A 19,767-nucleotide genomic window follows, 5' to 3' on the forward strand; every position below is an offset into this window, starting at 1 on the left:
AGAAAGGTTACACTGGGTCTCCATAGGCTGACCATTTAGGTCCTCGTCAGGTGGGTCTCCGAGAGGCTCCGCACTCCCCTGCTGACCCGCAGAGGGTCGTAACACAGGGGCAGGCTGCGCACATGGCGGAGCCTCAGAGTCCCCGGAGGCAGCCAGGTTCGGGGCCCCACCTGGGGCAGCAGAGCCCCGGGACCTCGGGATTCCAGAGTCTACACCCCCGTGAGGGGATGTATCCATCTCCTCCCTATTAGCCACCTCCACGGAACCATTCTTTTTCTTATTATGAGACCTCACCAAATGCCACGTACCGCCCTCGCTCTCGTGAGACCCAGTGGGAATTTTGGGCTCGGTGTCAGCCTTTTGGCGCTCTTTTTTGGCCTTACCGACCGCCCCTTTATGATCTTTCTCAGCCTTCCTTTTAGCCTCCTTATGGTCTTTCAGCCAGCTCCTGGGCTCCTGTGAGTTACCTGTCATTGACTCGGAGGGATTGTTACTAGTCGAAGCGCCCTTATCACCTCCCGAGGCTCCAGGTTGCTGTTCCTCCTCCTGAGGGGTGGTCTGATTGGCCCGTCCATTCCCGGATGTCTTGGACTTCTCCTTTTGTTTTTGTTCATCCTCTCTGAACCTGTGAGGGCAAGAAAAATAGAAATGACCAGGTGTCCGACAAAAAGAGCATTTTTTTTCATTTGGGCACTCCTTTGTGTCATGTTCAGTACTGGCACAATTTCTACAAGTGGCACCACAACTATCCTTAGAGTGCCCATAGAGACCACAATACCTACAGAAAAGTGGCATTCCTGAGAAAAAAAAATCCCCATTAGTTTGCCCTATTTTAAATCGAGCTGGAGGAAGTCTCACACCTCCAGGGAATTTTGGGTCTCTTTCACATTTTACTAAAAACTTCCATTTTGAGGTCCAGATGTTAAACTCATTCAACACTTTCCCAATCAATTTCACACTTTTAAAATAAACTGACAAAAAGGAAATAACCTCTGGTGCCGTTATGAAGGGTGAGAAGATTTTCACAACCACCATCTTTACCTCATCCAGGACGTGCTCGATAATCTGAATCCCTTTTAGACCAGGGCTATTTTCTACCGACTTAACTCTGGACAAAACATCTTTGAAAATACCTTCGCCAGTAAAGGTTACATCATAGTCTCCACGTCGAGGATAATCCTGGATAGAAAGGATTTCGTTGGTTCTGACGTGGAGCAGTTTCTCAAGCACGTCCTGGACTACATATCCCAGATTCCGCATATCGGAACCACCAGCCGTAAAGCGGACCCTTATGGTGTTCTTGAGCCTCGCATATAGAGGCACGAGGTTGGGGTCAACCTCCATGGTATGGCGCAACAAAATGCAAATTGCAACCGCCTGCAATCTGCGCCTTCAGAGCTTTGTGATAAAGCACCTGAAGGCTGGGGGATCGCTGCCCGTTACCCTAGGACTAATCCCTCTCCCTAATAGCAGCAGGCAGGTGAAGCCCACCGAAGTGGACGATCCTGCCAGGCCAAGGAGAGGGGTACCTGAGTGCCCTTCAACTGAAACCTCCTGCTGTGAAGCACTTGGTCTCAGCCAAAAGGCCGAGAAGCGATAACCAGAATTGGTTTCAAACTACGGAGCCACCCAAGGATCCTGAAAAGTCCATTTGTGGAGATGAGCTCCTGGACTCCCGTTAAGAAGACATGTTGTCAACCTCTAGATCCCTTACATGCCTGCACTTTTCGGCTTGCTGCTGCTGCAATCCACGCGTTTTAGATCTGCATAACTCCACCTCTTTAAACACAGCACCTTCACCCCCTGCTGTTCCCACCCGCCTCAACACCGTTGGAAGGGAGGAGAACCAATTAAGGCGGGGGGTGGGGTGGAACGAGCAGCTGTCTACCCTTAGCAGGAGGGCTCCTGATTACATACCTCTCCTGCTGCTGCTGCTGCTGCTGGCTGTCCAGCAGCAGACTGAAGGTGGCTGCTGCTGTGCACAGGTATATAAAGGCTCAGAGCCTATTATGACACGCGCAGCCAGCGTTCCATTGCCACATTCCATCTACTGCAGGCAGGATACCTGGCTGGCTGAATGTCGCTGAGAAGCTCACAGAGACCGCCATAAGCAACAGTTTAACAGAATGCCACAGACTAATCAACCAAACTTTTTGGGTTGGGTTCTCTTTTATAGTCTGCAGGCATTAAATGAAAGAAGTCAGTGTTCCAGCAGAAGGAGACAACGTTTCAGAAAAGGCATTGTAGCAAACCAAAAAAGAAATTTTAAGCGCAGCAGAGTAACCAGCGCACATACCTGTTAGCTCAGGTGAGTTTAAAAGGCTGCTGTTGATAACAAGGGCATTTGCTAAATAGATGGTGTGTGTGCAACAATATACTGAAAGGTCAATTATATTGTGCAGCTTATCTCACCACCTGTAGTTATTTAGGTGAAAGCTCCAAAATGCTTGCCTAATATGTCTGTTTATCCAAAAGGAAGTAAAAAGGGAGAGCTAGAAAGATAGCATTGCATCACATTACATGGCAATGCAATGCACAGTTGCTGAAGTTGAACCAAAATGAGCTTGTAATCTGGCTTCTGCAACTTTGAACATGAAAAATCCAATGAGGAGAAGAAAAGCAAAGCCAAAAAGTCCATCCCAAAATCCGACAAACAAGCAAAATGAACAAAAAACATTGAATTCAATTCTTTCTGATTTTAGAAACTGCATTAAAGAAGGGGTGCACCGGTCCTGGAGATACTGCAATACCAGGTCAATGCGTGGAGTGGACAGAGCAAGCTCTTTTTCCATCTCCCTGTTCTAAAAATCCATTTAATATATGGTCCCCAGATAGGGGACGTATCAGATATTAAACTGATAAGAACAGATACTACACTTGATCTTAGCCAAAAGGCCGAGAAGCGATAACCAGAATTGGTTTCAAACTACGGAGCCACCCAAGGATCCTGAAAAGTCCATTTGTGGAGATGAGCTCCTGGACTCCCGTTAAGAAGACATGTTGTCAACCTCTAGATCCCTTACATGCCTGCACTTTTCGGCTTGCTGCTGCTGCAATCCACGCGTTTTAGATCTGCATAACTCCACCTCTTTAAACACAGCACCTTCACCCCCTGCTGTTCCCACCCGCCTCAACACCGTTGGAAGGGAGGAGAACCAATTAAGGCGGGGGGTGGGGTGGAACGAGCAGCTGTCTACCCTTAGCAGGAGGGCTCCTGATTACATACCTCTCCTGCTGCTGCTGCTGCTGGCTGTCCAGCAGCAGACTGAAGGTGGCTGCTGCTGTGCACAGGTATATAAAGGCTCAGAGCCTATTATGACACGCGCAGCCAGCGTTCCATTGCCACATTCCATCTACTGCAGGCAGGATACCTGGCTGGCTGAATGTCGCTGAGAAGCTCACAGAGACCGCCATAAGCAACAGTTTAACAGAATGCCACAGACTAATCAACCAAACTTTTTGGGTTGGGTTCTCTTTTATAGTCTGCAGGCATTAAATGAAAGAAGTCAGTGTTCCAGCAGAAGGAGACAACATTTCAGAAAAGGCATTGTAGCAAACCAAAAAAGAAATTTTAAGCGCAGCAGAGTAACCAGCGCACATACCTGTTAGCTCAGGTGAGTTTAAAAGGCTGCTGTTGATAACAAGGGCATTTGCTAAATAGATGGTGTGTGTGCAACAATATACTGAAAGGTCAATTATATTGTGCAGCTTATCTCACCACCTGTAGTTATTTAGGTGAAAGCTCCAAAATGCTTGCCTAATATGTCTGTTTATCCAAAAGGAAGTAAAAAGGGAGAGCTAGAAAGATAGCATTGCATCACATTACATGGCAATGCAATGCACAGTTGCTGAAGTTGAACCAAAATGAGCTTGTAATCTGGCTTCTGCAACTTTGAACATGAAAAATCCAATGAGGAGAAGAAAAGCAAAGCCAAAGAGTCCATCCCAAAATCCGACAAACAAGCAAAATGAACAAAAAACATTGAATTCAATTCTTTCTGATTTTAGAAACTGCATTAAAGAAGGGGTGCACCGGTCCTGGAGATACTGCAATACCAGGTCAATGCGTGGAGTGGACAGAGCAAGCTCTTTTTCCATCTCCCTGTTCTAAAAATCCATTTAATATATGGTCCCCAGATAGGGGACGTATCAGATATTAAACTGATAAGAACAGATACTACACTTGATCTTAGCCAAAAGGCCGAGAAGCGATAACCAGAATTGGTTTCAAACTACGGAGCCACCCAAGGATCCTGAAAAGTCCATTTGTGGAGATGAGCTCCTGGACTCCCGTTAAGAAGACATGTTGTCAACCTCTAGATCCCTTACATGCCTGCACTTTTCGGCTTGCTGCTGCTGCAATCCACGCGTTTTAGATCTGCATAACTCCACCTCTTTAAACACAGCACCTTCACCCCCTGCTGTTCCCACCCGCCTCAACACCGTTGGAAGGGAGGAGAACCAATTAAGGCGGGGGGTGGGGTGGAACGAGCAGCTGTCTACCCTTAGCAGGAGGGCTCCTGATTACATACCTCTCCTGCTGCTGCTGCTGCTGGCTGTCCAGCAGCAGACTGAAGGTGGCTGCTGCTGTGCACAGGTATATAAAGGCTCAGAGCCTATTATGACACGCGCAGCCAGCGTTCCATTGCCACATTCCATCTACTGCAGGCAGGATACCTGGCTGGCTGAATGTCGCTGAGAAGCTCACAGAGACCGCCATAAGCAACAGTTTAACAGAATGCCACAGACTAATCAACCAAACTTTTTGGGTTGGGTTCTCTTTTATAGTCTGCAGGCATTAAATGAAAGAAGTCAGTGTTCCAGCAGAAGGAGACAACATTTCAGAAAAGGCATTGTAGCAAACCAAAAAAGAAATTTTAAGCGCAGCAGAGTAACCAGCGCACATACCTGTTAGCTCAGGTGAGTTTAAAAGGCTGCTGTTGATAACAAGGGCATTTGCTAAATAGATGGTGTGTGTGCAACAATATACTGAAAGGTCAATTATATTGTGCAGCTTATCTCACCACCTGTAGTTATTTAGGTGAAAGCTCCAAAATGCTTGCCTAATATGTCTGTTTATCCAAAAGGAAGTAAAAAGGGAGAGCTAGAAAGATAGCATTGCATCACATTACATGGCAATGCAATGCACAGTTGCTGAAGTTGAACCAAAATGAGCTTGTAATCTGGCTTCTGCAACTTTGAACATGAAAAATCCAATGAGGAGAAGAAAAGCAAAGCCAAAGAGTCCATCCCAAAATCCGACAAACAAGCAAAATGAACAAAAAACATTGAATTCAATTCTTTCTGATTTTAGAAACTGCATTAAAGAAGGGGTGCACCGGTCCTGGAGATACTGCAATACCAGGTCAATGCGTGGAGTGGACAGAGCAAGCTCTTTTTCCATCTCCCTGTTCTAAAAATCCATTTAATATATGGTCCCCAGATAGGGGACGTATCAGATATTAAACTGATAAGAACAGATACTACACTTGATCTTAGCCAAAAGGCCGAGAAGCGATAACCAGAATTGGTTTCAAACTACGGAGCCACCCAAGGATCCTGAAAAGTCCATTTGTGGAGATGAGCTCCTGGACTCCCGTTAAGAAGACATGTTGTCAACCTCTAGATCCCTTACATGCCTGCACTTTTCGGCTTGCTGCTGCTGCAATCCACGCGTTTTAGATCTGCATAACTCCACCTCTTTAAACACAGCACCTTCACCCCCTGCTGTTCCCACCCGCCTCAACACCGTTGGAAGGGAGGAGAACCAATTAAGGCGGGGGGTGGGGTGGAACGAGCAGCTGTCTACCCTTAGCAGGAGGGCTCCTGATTACATACCTCTCCTGCTGCTGCTGCTGCTGGCTGTCCAGCAGCAGACTGAAGGTGGCTGCTGCTGTGCACAGGTATATAAAGGCTCAGAGCCTATTATGACACGCGCAGCCAGCGTTCCATTGCCACATTCCATCTACTGCAGGCAGGATACCTGGCTGGCTGAATGTCGCTGAGAAGCTCACAGAGACCGCCATAAGCAACAGTTTAACAGAATGCCACAGACTAATCAACCAAACTTTTTGGGTTGGGTTCTCTTTTATAGTCTGCAGGCATTAAATGAAAGAAGTCAGTGTTCCAGCAGAAGGAGACAACATTTCAGAAAAGGCATTGTAGCAAACCAAAAAAGAAATTTTAAGCGCAGCAGAGTAACCAGCGCACATACCTGTTAGCTCAGGTGAGTTTAAAAGGCTGCTGTTGATAACAAGGGCATTTGCTAAATAGATGGTGTGTGTGCAACAATATACTGAAAGGTCAATTATATTGTGCAGCTTATCTCACCACCTGTAGTTATTTAGGTGAAAGCTCCAAAATGCTTGCCTAATATGTCTGTTTATCCAAAAGGAAGTAAAAAGGGAGAGCTAGAAAGATAGCATTGCATCACATTACATGGCAATGCAATGCACAGTTGCTGAAGTTGAACCAAAATGAGCTTGTAATCTGGCTTCTGCAACTTTGAACATGAAAAATCCAATGAGGAGAAGAAAAGCAAAGCCAAAGAGTCCATCCCAAAATCCGACAAACAAGCAAAATGAACAAAAAACATTGAATTCAATTCTTTCTGATTTTAGAAACTGCATTAAAGAAGGGGTGCACCGGTCCTGGAGATACTGCAATACCAGGTCAATGCGTGGAGTGGACAGAGCAAGCTCTTTTTCCATCTCCCTGTTCTAAAAATCCATTTAATATATGGTCCCCAGATAGGGGACGTATCAGATATTAAACTGATAAGAACAGATACTACACTTGATCTTAGCCAAAAGGCCGAGAAGCGATAACCAGAATTGGTTTCAAACTACGGAGCCACCCAAGGATCCTGAAAAGTCCATTTGTGGAGATGAGCTCCTGGACTCCCGTTAAGAAGACATGTTGTCAACCTCTAGATCCCTTACATGCCTGCACTTTTCGGCTTGCTGCTGCTGCAATCCACGCGTTTTAGATCTGCATAACTCCACCTCTTTAAACACAGCACCTTCACCCCCTGCTGTTCCCACCCGCCTCAACACCGTTGGAAGGGAGGAGAACCAATTAAGGCGGGGGGTGGGGTGGAACGAGCAGCTGTCTACCCTTAGCAGGAGGGCTCCTGATTACATACCTCTCCTGCTGCTGCTGCTGCTGCTGGCTGTCCAGCAGCAGACTGAAGGTGGCTGCTGCTGTGCACAGGTATATAAAGGCTCAGAGCCTATTATGACACGCGCAGCCAGCGTTCCATTGCCACATTCCATCTACTGCAGGCAGGATACCTGGCTGGCTGAATGTCGCTGAGAAGCTCACAGAGACCGCCATAAGCAACAGTTTAACAGAATGCCACAGACTAATCAACCAAACTTTTTGGGTTGGGTTCTCTTTTATAGTCTGCAGGCATTAAATGAAAGAAGTCAGTGTTCCAGCAGAAGGAGACAACGTTTCAGAAAAGGCATTGTAGCAAACCAAAAAAGAAATTTTAAGCGCAGCAGAGTAACCAGCGCACATACCTGTTAGCTCAGGTGAGTTTAAAAGGCTGCTGTTGATAACAAGGGCATTTGCTAAATAGATGGTGTGTGTGCAACAATATACTGAAAGGTCAATTATATTGTGCAGCTTATCTCACCACCTGTAGTTATTTAGGTGAAAGCTCCAAAATGCTTGCCTAATATGTCTGTTTATCCAAAAGGAAGTAAAAAGGGAGAGCTAGAAAGATAGCATTGCATCACATTACATGGCAATGCAATGCACAGTTGCTGAAGTTGAACCAAAATGAGCTTGTAATCTGGCTTCTGCAACTTTGAACATGAAAAATCCAATGAGGAGAAGAAAAGCAAAGCCAAAAAGTCCTTCCCAAAATCCGACAAACAAGCAAAATGAACAAAAAACATTGAATTCAATTCTTTCTGATTTTAGAAACTGCATTAAAGAAGGGGTGCACCGGTCCTGGAGATACTGCAATACCAGGTCAATGCGTGGAGTGGACAGAGCAAGCTCTTTTTCCATCTCCCTGTTCTAAAAATCCATTTAATATATGGTCCCCAGATAGGGGACGTATCAGATATTAAACTGATAAGAACAGATACTACACTTGATCTTAGCCAAAAGGCCGAGAAGCGATAACCAGAATTGGTTTCAAACTACGGAGCCACCCAAGGATCCTGAAAAGTCCATTTGTGGAGATGAGCTCCTGGACTCCCGTTAAGAAGACATGTTGTCAACCTCTAGATCCCTTACATGCCTGCACTTTTCGGCTTGCTGCTGCTGCAATCCACGCGTTTTAGATCTGCATAACTCCACCTCTTTAAACACAGCACCTTCACCCCCTGCTGTTCCCACCCGCCTCAACACCGTTGGAAGGGAGGAGAACCAATTAAGGCGGGGGGTGGGGTGGAACGAGCAGCTGTCTACCCTTAGCAGGAGGGCTCCTGATTACATACCTCTCCTGCTGCTGCTGCTGCTGCTGGCTGTCCAGCAGCAGACTGAAGGTGGCTGCTGCTGTGCACAGGTATATAAAGGCTCAGAGCCTATTATGACACGCGCAGCCAGCGTTCCATTGCCACATTCCATCTACTGCAGGCAGGATACCTGGCTGGCTGAATGTCGCTGAGAAGCTCACAGAGACCGCCATAAGCAACAGTTTAACAGAATGCCACAGACTAATCAACCAAACTTTTTGGGTTGGGTTCTCTTTTATAGTCTGCAGGCATTAAATGAAAGAAGACAGTGTTCCAGCAGAAGGAGACAACGTTTCAGAAAAGGCATTGTAGCAAACCAAAAAAGAAATTTTAAGCGCAGCAGAGTAACCAGCGCACATACCTGTTAGCTCAGGTGAGTTTAAAAGGCTGCTGTTGATAACAAGGGCATTTGCTAAATAGATGGTGTGTGTGCAACAATATACTGAAAGGTCAATTATATTGTGCAGCTTATCTCACCACCTGTAGTTATTTAGGTGAAAGCTCCAAAATGCTTGCCTAATATGTCTGTTTATCCAAAAGGAAGTAAAAAGGGAGAGCTAGAAAGATAGCATTGCATCACATTACATGGCAATGCAATGCACAGTTGCTGAAGTTGAACCAAAATGAGCTTGTAATCTGGCTTCTGCAACTTTGAACATGAAAAATCCAATGAGGAGAAGAAAAGCAAAGCCAAAAAGTCCATCCCAAAATCCGACAAACAAGCAAAATGAACAAAAAACATTGAATTCAATTCTTTCTGATTTTAGAAACTGCATTAAAGAAGGGGTGCACCGGTCCTGGAGATACTGCAATACCAGGTCAATGCGTGGAGTGGACAGAGCAAGCTCTTTTTCCATCTCCCTGTTCTAAAAATCCATTTAATATATGGTCCCCAGATAGGGGACGTATCAGATATTAAACTGATAAGAACAGATACTACACTTGATCTTAGCCAAAAGGCCGAGAAGCGATAACCAGAATTGGTTTCAAACTACGGAGCCACCCAAGGATCCTGAAAAGTCCATTTGTGGAGATGAGCTCCTGGACTCCCGTTAAGAAGACATGTTGTCAACCTCTAGATCCCTTACATGCCTGCACTTTTCGGCTTGCTGCTGCTGCAATCCACGCGTTTTAGATCTGCATAACTCCACCTCTTTAAACACAGCACCTTCACCCCCTGCTGTTCCCACCCGCCTCAACACCGTTGGAAGGGAGGAGAACCAATTAAGGCGGGGGGTGGGGTGGAACGAGCAGCTGTCTACCCTTAGCAGGAGGGCTCCTGATTACATACCTCTCCTGCTGCTGCTGCTGGCTGTCCAGCAGCAGACTGAAGGTGGCTGCTGCTGTGCACAGGTATATAAAGGCTCAGAGCCTATTATGACACGCGCAGCCAGCGTTCCATTGCCACATTCCATCTACTGCAGGCAGGATACCTGGCTGGCTGAATGTCGCTGAGAAGCTCACAGAGACCGCCATAAGCAACAGTTTAACAGAATGCCACAGACTAATCAACCAAACTTTTTGGGTTGGGTTCTCTTTTATAGTCTGCAGGCATTAAATGAAAGAAGTCAGTGTTCCAGCAGAAGGAGACAACGTTTCAGAAAAGGCATTGTAGCAAACCAAAAAAGAAATTTTAAGCGCAGCAGAGTAACCAGCGCACATACCTGTTAGCTCAGGTGAGTTTAAAAGGCTGCTGTTGATAACAAGGGCATTTGCTAAATAGATGGTGTGTGTGCAACAATATACTGAAAGGTCAATTATATTGTGCAGCTTATCTCACCACCTGTAGTTATTTAGGTGAAAGCTCCAAAATGCTTGCCTAATATGTCTGTTTATCCAAAAGGAAGTAAAAAGGGAGAGCTAGAAAGATAGCATTGCATCACATTACATGGCAATGCAATGCACAGTTGCTGAAGTTGAACCAAAATGAGCTTGTAATCTGGCTTCTGCAACTTTGAACATGAAAAATCCAATGAGGAGAAGAAAAGCAAAGCCAAAGAGTCCATCCCAAAATCCGACAAACAAGCAAAATGAACAAAAAACATTGAATTCAATTCTTTCTGATTTTAGAAACTGCATTAAAGAAGGGGTGCACCGGTCCTGGAGATACTGCAATACCAGGTCAATGCGTGGAGTGGACAGAGCAAGCTCTTTTTCCATCTCCCTGTTCTAAAAATCCATTTAATATATGGTCCCCAGATAGGGGACGTATCAGATATTAAACTGATAAGAACAGATTTTTTTTTTTTTTTTTTTTTTTAAACCATTCAGGTTAGTTTTATAGCAAATCAGTAGGATATACCAAAACTGTTGCAAAAAAAACTTCTCATCATCATGGCCATATTTATTAAGCATAAAGTAACCTAATATTACAGAAAGAAGAACATCTTATTAATATAAACCAAAAGATCACTGAAATTTTACAATATGCCTCCACTTTTTAAATTTCCATATTCCCTCGGCATCTGTTCCACCACCGCTACTACTATCCATCTTGTAAATCAAAAATAGCCTAGAAAGAATAATCCTAATACATTCATTTACTGTAATTGATTTCCTTTTAAATACACAAAGATTCCTCACATCCCACAAACTTTCTAACACACAAGCCATAATTAACCACAAAACTCTCTCCTTTACACGTCCACTTGCACCAATACCAAACATAACCACACGCCAATCCACAAAAGTCACTCCTGCCAAACTCCTACACAACCCCCCTACACATTTCCACACGTCTTGCGCAAAATCACAATTCCACATCAGATGCATAACCGTCTCACAACCATTACATCCATCTCTTGGACAAACATCCGACCTAATCAAACCTCTCTTCTTTTGAACGTCTCTCACTGGAAGAATATTGTGAAACGCCATCCACACTACATCCTTCTGTTTGTTGGACATCCCATACATACCCAACTTTCTCCAAGCATCCGCAACCTCATTCCCTCTCAAACCAACAATATTAGACTCGACCTCATTTGCACACAATTTCCTATACACCCTCTTAGTCATTCTAAACTCATCCACCGGCACACTCAGCAAATCATACTTCTTGACAAACTTCTCAATCACCTCATACCACACCGGACACTTAAAAGACACAGGCACTCTCGCATCCCTCTTTCTCCAACCTAACCCATACAACATCCATCCTGCAGAATAACTTGCCATACATGCACCCTTATTACCTTTACCCAACAATACCACAATCGTCTTAATATAATGGAGCCCTAAAAAAACCTCAACATTAGGAAATCCCAAACCACCATGCTGGCAGGCCTTATAAAGGCTTTCCCTCTTCAGCTTCTCCATCTTGCTGCACCAGAAAAAGGAAAAAATCATTTTCTCAACTCTCTTCACTTTCCTAAAAGGGGATGGAAAAATTATGGCCACAAAAAGCAGAATGGGTAAGATCACTGCTTTGATAACTAGAACTTTGCCCCGCAAAGAAAGATCTCTCATTCTCCAAAAATTCAATTTTCGCTCAACACGCATACCACACTCGTCCCAACTCTCATTTCCTTTCAGATCATCATTGAAAAATACCCCTAAAACCTTAATTGCACTCTCCTCATACTTAACACCTTCCATACGAATACTGTCATCTCCAAAGCATTTGAAACTACACTTAGTCCAGTTAACTCTAAAACCTGATGCACCACAGAAAAAATCCAAAAGCAACCTCACCCTACTCATTGAAGCCATACTTTCACTCACCATCACAACATCATCCATGTAACCTAACACCTTCACATGCTTACCACCACTCCCAGGCACTAACAATCCTCTCATCATTTTCTCACGTCTCACTAAACACAGCAAAGGCTCAATCACACATACAAACAAGACAGGGGACATAGGGCACCCCTGTCTTACACCAGACCTAATCATCACTTTGTCAGACAACCATCCATTCACTAAAAACTCACTTGACACATAATCATATAAAGACTTAACTCCATTCAGAAAAACCCTAGGGAAACCCATCCTCTCCAATACTTTAAACAGAAACACATGCGAAACTCTATCAAAAGCCTTTTCGAAATCAATTGCTAACACCATACACTTCTGCTTTCTAGTCTTACAATCCCCAAGCATATCCCTTAACAATAACAAATTATCACTTATACTCCGACCAGGCACGGCACACACTTGGTCATCCTCCACAACCCTACCAATCACCTCACGCATACGATTTGCTAACAATTTACTGTAGACCTTATAATCAGCGTTAAGCAATGATATGGGTCTCCAGTTCTCCAAACGCTTTTTCTCACCCTTCTTAAACACAAGAACCACTATACCCTCTTTCATACTGTCACACAAAACACCATTCATCCACATATACCTACAAACCTCAGTCAAGTCCTTACCCAAAAACTCCCAAGCTTTCACATACAGCTCCACAGGCAACCCATCCTTCCCAGGCGTCTTATTCTTTTTAGCACTCATAACAACATTCCTCACCTCATCCAAAATAACATCCTCACACAAAGCATCACATTCATCCGAACCAAGTCTCTTCTCCATACCACTCAATACATGCGACACAAGTCCAGGATCAATCCATTTCTCATCGTACAACTTACTATAGAAGCCATTCACCTCATTCAACACATTCTTCCCAACCACACTAGATCCATCTTCACCTACCACTTCACTCAAATCCAACTTCCTTCCATTCATTTTTTTAAAAAAGTACCTGGTGCACTTTTCATTCTTTTCCAAATGCTCTAACTGGGTACGGTAAATAATCTCTTTACCTTTTTCATCCAGAAGACATTTTAACTCATTCTTAGCAACCTCAAGCTGATCAGACATATCCATTCCTTTCCTAACACACCCACGCAACCAATCAATCCGTCTACTTAAGTCATTAAATCTATTACGATATCTGGCAGCTTTTTTGTAGCCCCATTTTTTAAAGAAAGTTTTTAACTGTAATTTCACCCAATCCCACCATTCAAGCACACTACCAAAATCACGCTTACGCCACCTCCAACTTGCATACCTTTTCTCCAACTCACTCATCACCTCCTCATCCTCCAACAACCTCGTATTCAATTTCCAAACCCCACCCCCAAACACCATGTCCCCATTCGCACTAAAAACTCCACGCAAACACTCATGATCAGAAAAAGGTACCTTATGTTGAACATAACTTGAACAAACCATATTTTTGGAAAATAACATCCTATCTATCCTCGATGAAATATTACCACGGTCAGCATAATATGTAGGTGGTGGTGGAATGCCATACTCAAGTATTGCAGCGTCTAAGAAAGAAAAATCAGAAATAAGTTGAGATAACTTTTTTCCCGTAATGTCCACATTACCTTCTGTGACACAATTACAGTCACCAACAAAAACTGTAGGAATTTTTCCAGGAAGAAAAAAACTCAATTTCTCAAGAAGAGCAAGCCGCTCCTCTTTTTTAGTAGGACAATATAAATTAATCATTCTAACCTTCCACCCCCTATAACTCAAAAAAACAATAATGCAGCGACCCACCTCCACAACCGTGTAACTATCAATAGTAATATTCTTATTACCAACTAAAATCCCCACACCATCATTTTTGTTAAAGCTGGACCCCGACCAAACATACTGGCCATAAGGCCAGTCCTTTTCTCCTGGAGATTCAGTAATCCCACACTCTTGTAGACAATAGACATCTGCACTCAAACCCTTTAGATAATCCAGAACTGTTGTTCTTCGGGTAACAGATCTAATTTGCCTAACATTAAGGGACACAATGTCCCATCCAGAATGATGCGGCATAACTAAAGGGGATCACACATAACCTGAAAAAAAAAGAAAGAAAACATCAACTCAACCTTCATCAAGCAAAGCAAAGCTATTACCATCTGGCTGAATGCCAAATGTAACAATGTCAGGAGAAAATACATCTGACGGGTAAGCACGAGAGTCCACCGGGCTATCACACACGGCAGCAATGGATGAACACTCAGTCCTTGGCTTCTTCTTGACCACATCAGGATCCTCCTCATCAGAGAAACGGACAGCAGACAAGTCCCCTTGGCCACCGCCCCCGATCTCCTCTGAAGCAGTATTGCACCAAGATATGACAGGAGAATTGGACAAGTCCATTTCCCCCTCACCACGGACACCAAACTGGGGAGGGAAAGGTGACATCACCTCTGGAATCACCATGTCAAAGCCTCCTGACGCAGGAGGCTGAAGCTGGGCATCTTCAAATATGTCGTCCATCTGAGTGCCATCCTCTTCCTCTTGGGGAGCAGTTGCCTCCCCGACATCCGGAAGGGGACCTTGTGGAACCCTAGTAGAAGTCGAAGGAACAGCAGGCCCCTCCGCGACCACTTGAGCAAAAGACTTAGGAGTGGTTCCAGCTTGACACTGCCTAAGAACATGCCCCTCCTCACCACAAGCATCACACTTTACCTGGTTCTTGCAGTCTTTCGCCATATGACCAGACGTGTTACACCTCCTGCAGGTTGGCGGATACCTGCAGGACTCCTGGACATGACCATACTTGTTACATCTTCTGCAGAAAAAAGGAGCATCAGGAAAGTACAAGAAACCAGTGTCTCTCCCAATAGAGAAACTCATAGGAGGATAATGTATGCCCCCTGGCCCCTCGGGGTCTGTAGCAAAACGAACAAAGTACTTGTATTTGCCAGTCCACAAGCCTTCTTCATTCGAGATCTTGTGGGAAAAATGCACATAAGTACAATGCCTCCTCAAGAATACAGTAATGTCCTCCTGGGGGATAAAGGGATTGTGCATAAACACAACAACAGGAACATCCCCCTTTGAATAGAGGACAGTAAAAGTGAGTCCATCTAGGAGGGAGTTCTCAGTATGGCCTTTCAAGGTTCTATAAAGATTTTGGCAAGCAGCCATAGTAGAAAGAACCAGCACATACCTTCCATGACTTCTAAATTCCTGCAGGCAAAGAATGTCCGACTTCTTAATCTTCAATGCTTCATAGAAGATGGCATTCACCAGGTAGGACATGGAAAAATGTCCCTTCTTCTCCTCGGAAATCTCAATGCGAAATCCATTCTTGACCCGGGGGTCCCCGGTCCCAGCAAATTTCAGCTTGACTCCCATAGTCAGCCACGGAAATCGCCTTCCCGTTTCCTCCTCACTCTCCCCCTATAGCAGCATCCAGCTTAAGCCACCGGAGTGGCGATGCTGGAAGGCCGAGGGCTAGCACTCAAGGAACCTGATGTCCAGACACTTGATCTGAGCCAAAAGGCCGAGAAGCGATAACCAGAATTGGTTTCAAACTACGGAGCCACCCAAGGATCCTGAAAAGTCCATTTGTGGAGATGAGCTCCTGGACTCCCGTTAAGAAGACATGTTGTCAACCTCTAGATCCCTTACATGCCTGCACTTTTCGGCTTGCTGCTGCTGCAATCCACGCGTTTTAGATCTGCATAACTCCACCTCTTTAAACACAGCACCTTCACCCCCTGCTGTTCCCACCCGCCTCAACACCGTTGGAAGGGAGGAGAACCAATTAAGGCGGGGGGTGGGGTGGAACGAGCAGCTGTCTACCCTTAGCAGGAGGGCTCCTGATTACATACCTCTCCTGCTGCTGCTGGCTGTCCAGCAGCAGACTGAAGGTGGCTGCTGCTGTGCACAGGTATATAAAGGCTCAGAGCCTATTATGACACGCGCAGCCAGCGTTCCATTGCCACATTCCATCTACTGCAGGCAGGATACCTGGCTGGCTGAATGTCGCTGAGAAGCTCACAGAGACCGCCATAAGCAACAGTTTAACAGAATGCCACAGACTAATCAACCAAACTTTTTGGGTTGGGTTCTCTTTTATAGTCTGCAGGCATTAAATGAAAGAAGTCAGTGTTCCAGCAGAAGGAGACAACGTTTCAGAAAAGGCATTGTAGCAAACCAAAAAAGAAATTTTAAGCGCAGCAGAGTAACCAGCGCACATACCTGTTAGCTCAGGTGAGTTTAAAAGGCTGCTGTTGATAACAAGGGCATTTGCTAAATAGATGGTGTGTGTGCAACAATATACTGAAAGGTCAATTATATTGTGCAGCTTATCTCACCACCTGTAGTTATTTAGGTGAAAGCTCCAAAATGCTTGCCTAATATGTCTGTTTATCCAAAAGGAAGTAAAAAGGGAGAGCTAGAAAGATAGCATTGCATCACATTACATGGCAATGCAATGCACAGTTGCTGAAGTTGAACCAAAATGAGCTTGTAATCTGGCTTCTGCAACTTTGAACATGAAAAATCCAATGAGGAGAAGAAAAGCAAAGCCAAAGAGTCCATCCCAAAATCCGACAAACAAGCAAAATGAACAAAAAACATTGAATTCAATTCTTTCTGATTTTAGAAACTGCATTAAAGAAGGGGTGCACCGGTCCTGGAGATACTGCAATACCAGGTCAATGCGTGGAGTGGACAGAGCAAGCTCTTTTTCCATCTCCCTGTTCTAAAAATCCATTTAATGTATGGTCCCCAGATAGGGGACGTATCAGATATTAAACTGATAAGAACAGATACTACACTTGATCTTAGCCAAAAGGCCGAGAAGCGATAACCAGAATTGGTTTCAAACTACGGAGCCACCCAAGGATCCTGAAAAGTCCATTTGTGGAGATGAGCTCCTGGACTCCCGTTAAGAAGACATGTTGTCAACCTCTAGATCCCTTACATGCCTGCACTTTTCGGCTTGCTGCTGCTGCAATCCACGCGTTTTAGATCTGCATAACTCCACCTCTTTAAACACAGCACCTTCACCCCCTGCTGTTCCCACCCGCCTCAACACCGTTGGAAGGGAGGAGAACCAATTAAGGCGGGGGGTGGGGTGGAACGAGCAGCTGTCTACCCTTAGCAGGAGGGCTCCTGATTACATACCTCTCCTGCTGCTGCTGCTGCTGGCTGTCCAGCAGCAGACTGAAGGTGGCTGCTGCTGTGCACAGGTATATAAAGGCTCAGAGCCTATTATGACACGCGCAGCCAGCGTTCCATTGCGACATTCCATCTACTGCAGGCAGGATACCTGGCTGGCTGAATGTCGCTGAGAAGCTCACAGAGACCGCCATAAGCAACAGTTTAACAGAATGCCACAGACTAATCAACCAAACTTTTTGGGTTGGGTTCTCTTTTATAGTCTGCAGGCATTAAATGAAAGAAGTCAGTGTTCCAGCAGAAGGAGACAACGTTTCAGAAAAGGCATTGTAGCAAACCAAAAAAGAAATTTTAAGCGCAGCAGAGTAACCAGCGCACATACCTGTTAGCTCAGGTGAGTTTAAAAGGCTGCTGTTGATAACAAGGGCATTTGCTAAATAGATGGTGTGTGTGCAACAATATACTGAAAGGTCAATTATATTGTGCAGCTTATCTCACCACCTGTAGTTATTTAGGTGAAAGCTCCAAAATGCTTGCCTAATATGTCTGTTTATCCAAAAGGAAGTAAAAAGGGAGAGCTAGAAAGATAGCATTGCATCACATTACATGGCAATGCAATGCACAGTTGCTGAAGTTGAACCAAAATGAGCTTGTAATCTGGCTTCTGCAACTTTGAACATGAAAAATCCAATGAGGAGAAGAAAAGCAAAGCCAAAGAGTCCATCCCAAAATCCGACAAACAAGCAAAATGAACAAAAAACATTGAATTCAATTCTTTCTGATTTTAGAAACTGCATTAAAGAAGGGGTGCACCGGTCCTGGAGATACTGCAATACCAGGTCAATGCGTGGAGTGGACAGAGCAAGCTCTTTTTCCATCTCCCTGTTCTAAAAATCCATTTAATATATGGTCCCCAGATAGGGGACGTATCAGATATTAAACTGATAAGAACAGATACTACACTTGATCTTAGCCAAAAGGCCGAGAAGCGATAACCAGAATTGGTTTCAAACTACGGAGCCACCCAAGGATCCTGAAAAGTCCATTTGTGGAGATGAGCTCCTGGACTCCCGTTAAGAAGACATGTTGTCAACCTCTAGATCCCTTACATGCCTGCACTTTTCGGCTTGCTGCTGCTGCAATCCACGCGTTTTAGATCTGCATAACTCCACCTCTTTAAACACAGCACCTTCACCCCCTGCTGTTCCCACCCGCCTCAACACCGTTGGAAGGGAGGAGAACCAATTAAGGCGGGGGGTGGGGTGGAACGAGCAGCTGTCTACCCTTAGCAGGAGGGCTCCTGATTACATACCTCTCCTGCTGCTGCTGCTGCTGGCTGTCCAGCAGCAGACTGAAGGTGGCTGCTGCTGTGCACAGGTATATAAAGGCTCAGAGCCTATTATGACACGCGCAGCCAGCGTTCCATTGCCACATTCCATCTACTGCAGGCAGGATACCTGGCTGGCTGAATGTCGCTGAGAAGCTCACAGAGACCGCCATAAGCAACAGTTTAACAGAATGCCACAGACTAATCAACCAAACTTTTTGGGTTGGGTTCTCTTTTATAGTCTGCAGGCATTAAATGAAAGAAGTCAGTGTTCCAGCAGAAGGAGACAACGTTTCAGAAAAGGCATTGTAGCAAACCAAAAAAGAAATTTTAAGCGCAGCAGAGTAACCAGCGCACATACCTGTTAGCTCAGGTGAGTTTAAAAGGCTGCTGTTGATAACAAGGGCATTTGCTAAATAGATGGTGTGTGTGCAACAATATACTGAAAGGTCAATTATATTGTGCAGCTTATCTCACCACCTGTAGTTATTTAGGTGAAAGCTCCAAAATGCTTGCCTAATATGTCTGTTTATCCAAAAGGAAGTAAAAAGGGAGAGCTAGAAAGATAGCATTGCATCACATTACATGGCAATGCAATGCACAGTTGCTGAAGTTGAACCAAAATGAGCTTGTAATCTGGCTTCTGCAACTTTGAACATGAAAAATCCAATGAGGAGAAGAAAAGCAAAGCCAAAGAGTCCATCCCAAAATCCGACAAACAAGCAAAATGAACAAAAAACATTGAATTCAATTCTTTCTGATTTTAGAAACTGCATTAAAGAAGGGGTGCACCGGTCCTGGAGATACTGCAATACCAGGTCAATGCGTGGAGTGGACAGAGCAAGCTCTTTTTCCATCTCCCTGTTCTAAAAATCCATTTAATATATGGTCCCCAGATAGGGGACGTATCAGATATTAAACTGATAAGAACAGATACTACACTTGATCTTAGCCAAAAGGCCGAGAAGCGATAACCAGAATTGGTTTCAAACTACGGAGCCACCCAAGGATTCTGAAAAGTCCATTTGTGGAGATGAGCTCCTGGACTCCCTTTAAGAAGACATGTTGTCAACCTCTAGATCCCTTACATGCCTG

At 44.7% G+C, this 19,767-nt stretch overlaps 10 non-coding genes across 10 annotated transcripts; all 10 read right to left on the bottom strand.

The window, feature by feature from the left end:
• Positions 1-2,716: 2,716 nt before the first annotated feature.
• Positions 2,717-2,907, bottom strand: LOC141227462 (U2 spliceosomal RNA). The gene has a single exon (XR_012294456.1). It is a non-coding gene; the product is annotated as a U2 spliceosomal RNA (small nuclear RNA).
• A 1,115-nt stretch (positions 2,908-4,022) lies between these two features.
• On the bottom strand, positions 4,023-4,213 carry LOC141227463 (U2 spliceosomal RNA). Its single transcript, XR_012294457.1, has one exon. It is a non-coding gene; the product is annotated as a U2 spliceosomal RNA (small nuclear RNA).
• A 1,115-nt stretch (positions 4,214-5,328) lies between these two features.
• LOC141227464 (U2 spliceosomal RNA) lies at positions 5,329-5,519 on the bottom strand. Its single transcript, XR_012294458.1, has one exon. It is a non-coding gene; the product is annotated as a U2 spliceosomal RNA (small nuclear RNA).
• A 1,115-nt stretch (positions 5,520-6,634) lies between these two features.
• Positions 6,635-6,825, bottom strand: LOC141227465 (U2 spliceosomal RNA). The gene has a single exon (XR_012294459.1). It is a non-coding gene; the product is annotated as a U2 spliceosomal RNA (small nuclear RNA).
• A 1,118-nt stretch (positions 6,826-7,943) lies between these two features.
• LOC141227466 (U2 spliceosomal RNA) lies at positions 7,944-8,134 on the bottom strand. Its single transcript, XR_012294460.1, has one exon. It is a non-coding gene; the product is annotated as a U2 spliceosomal RNA (small nuclear RNA).
• Positions 8,135-9,252: 1,118 nt separating this feature from the next.
• LOC141227468 (U2 spliceosomal RNA) lies at positions 9,253-9,443 on the bottom strand. Its single transcript, XR_012294462.1, has one exon. It is a non-coding gene; the product is annotated as a U2 spliceosomal RNA (small nuclear RNA).
• A 1,112-nt stretch (positions 9,444-10,555) lies between these two features.
• Positions 10,556-10,738, bottom strand: LOC141227223 (U2 spliceosomal RNA). Its single transcript, XR_012294313.1, has one exon. It is a non-coding gene; the product is annotated as a U2 spliceosomal RNA (small nuclear RNA).
• A 6,103-nt stretch (positions 10,739-16,841) lies between these two features.
• On the bottom strand, positions 16,842-17,032 carry LOC141226972 (U2 spliceosomal RNA). The gene has a single exon (XR_012294085.1). It is a non-coding gene; the product is annotated as a U2 spliceosomal RNA (small nuclear RNA).
• Positions 17,033-18,147: 1,115 nt separating this feature from the next.
• Positions 18,148-18,338, bottom strand: LOC141227469 (U2 spliceosomal RNA). Its single transcript, XR_012294463.1, has one exon. It is a non-coding gene; the product is annotated as a U2 spliceosomal RNA (small nuclear RNA).
• Positions 18,339-19,453: 1,115 nt separating this feature from the next.
• On the bottom strand, positions 19,454-19,644 carry LOC141227471 (U2 spliceosomal RNA). Its single transcript, XR_012294464.1, has one exon. It is a non-coding gene; the product is annotated as a U2 spliceosomal RNA (small nuclear RNA).
• Between the last annotated feature and the right edge of the window lie 123 nt (positions 19,645-19,767).

Source organism: Phyllobates terribilis, unplaced genomic scaffold (assembly GCF_046119375.1).
Source record: "Phyllobates terribilis strain yellow unplaced genomic scaffold, ASM4611937v1 Scaffold_416__1_contigs__length_1633014, whole genome shotgun sequence".
In the NCBI taxonomy this organism is placed as follows: Eukaryota; Metazoa; Chordata; class Amphibia; order Anura; family Dendrobatidae; genus Phyllobates; species Phyllobates terribilis.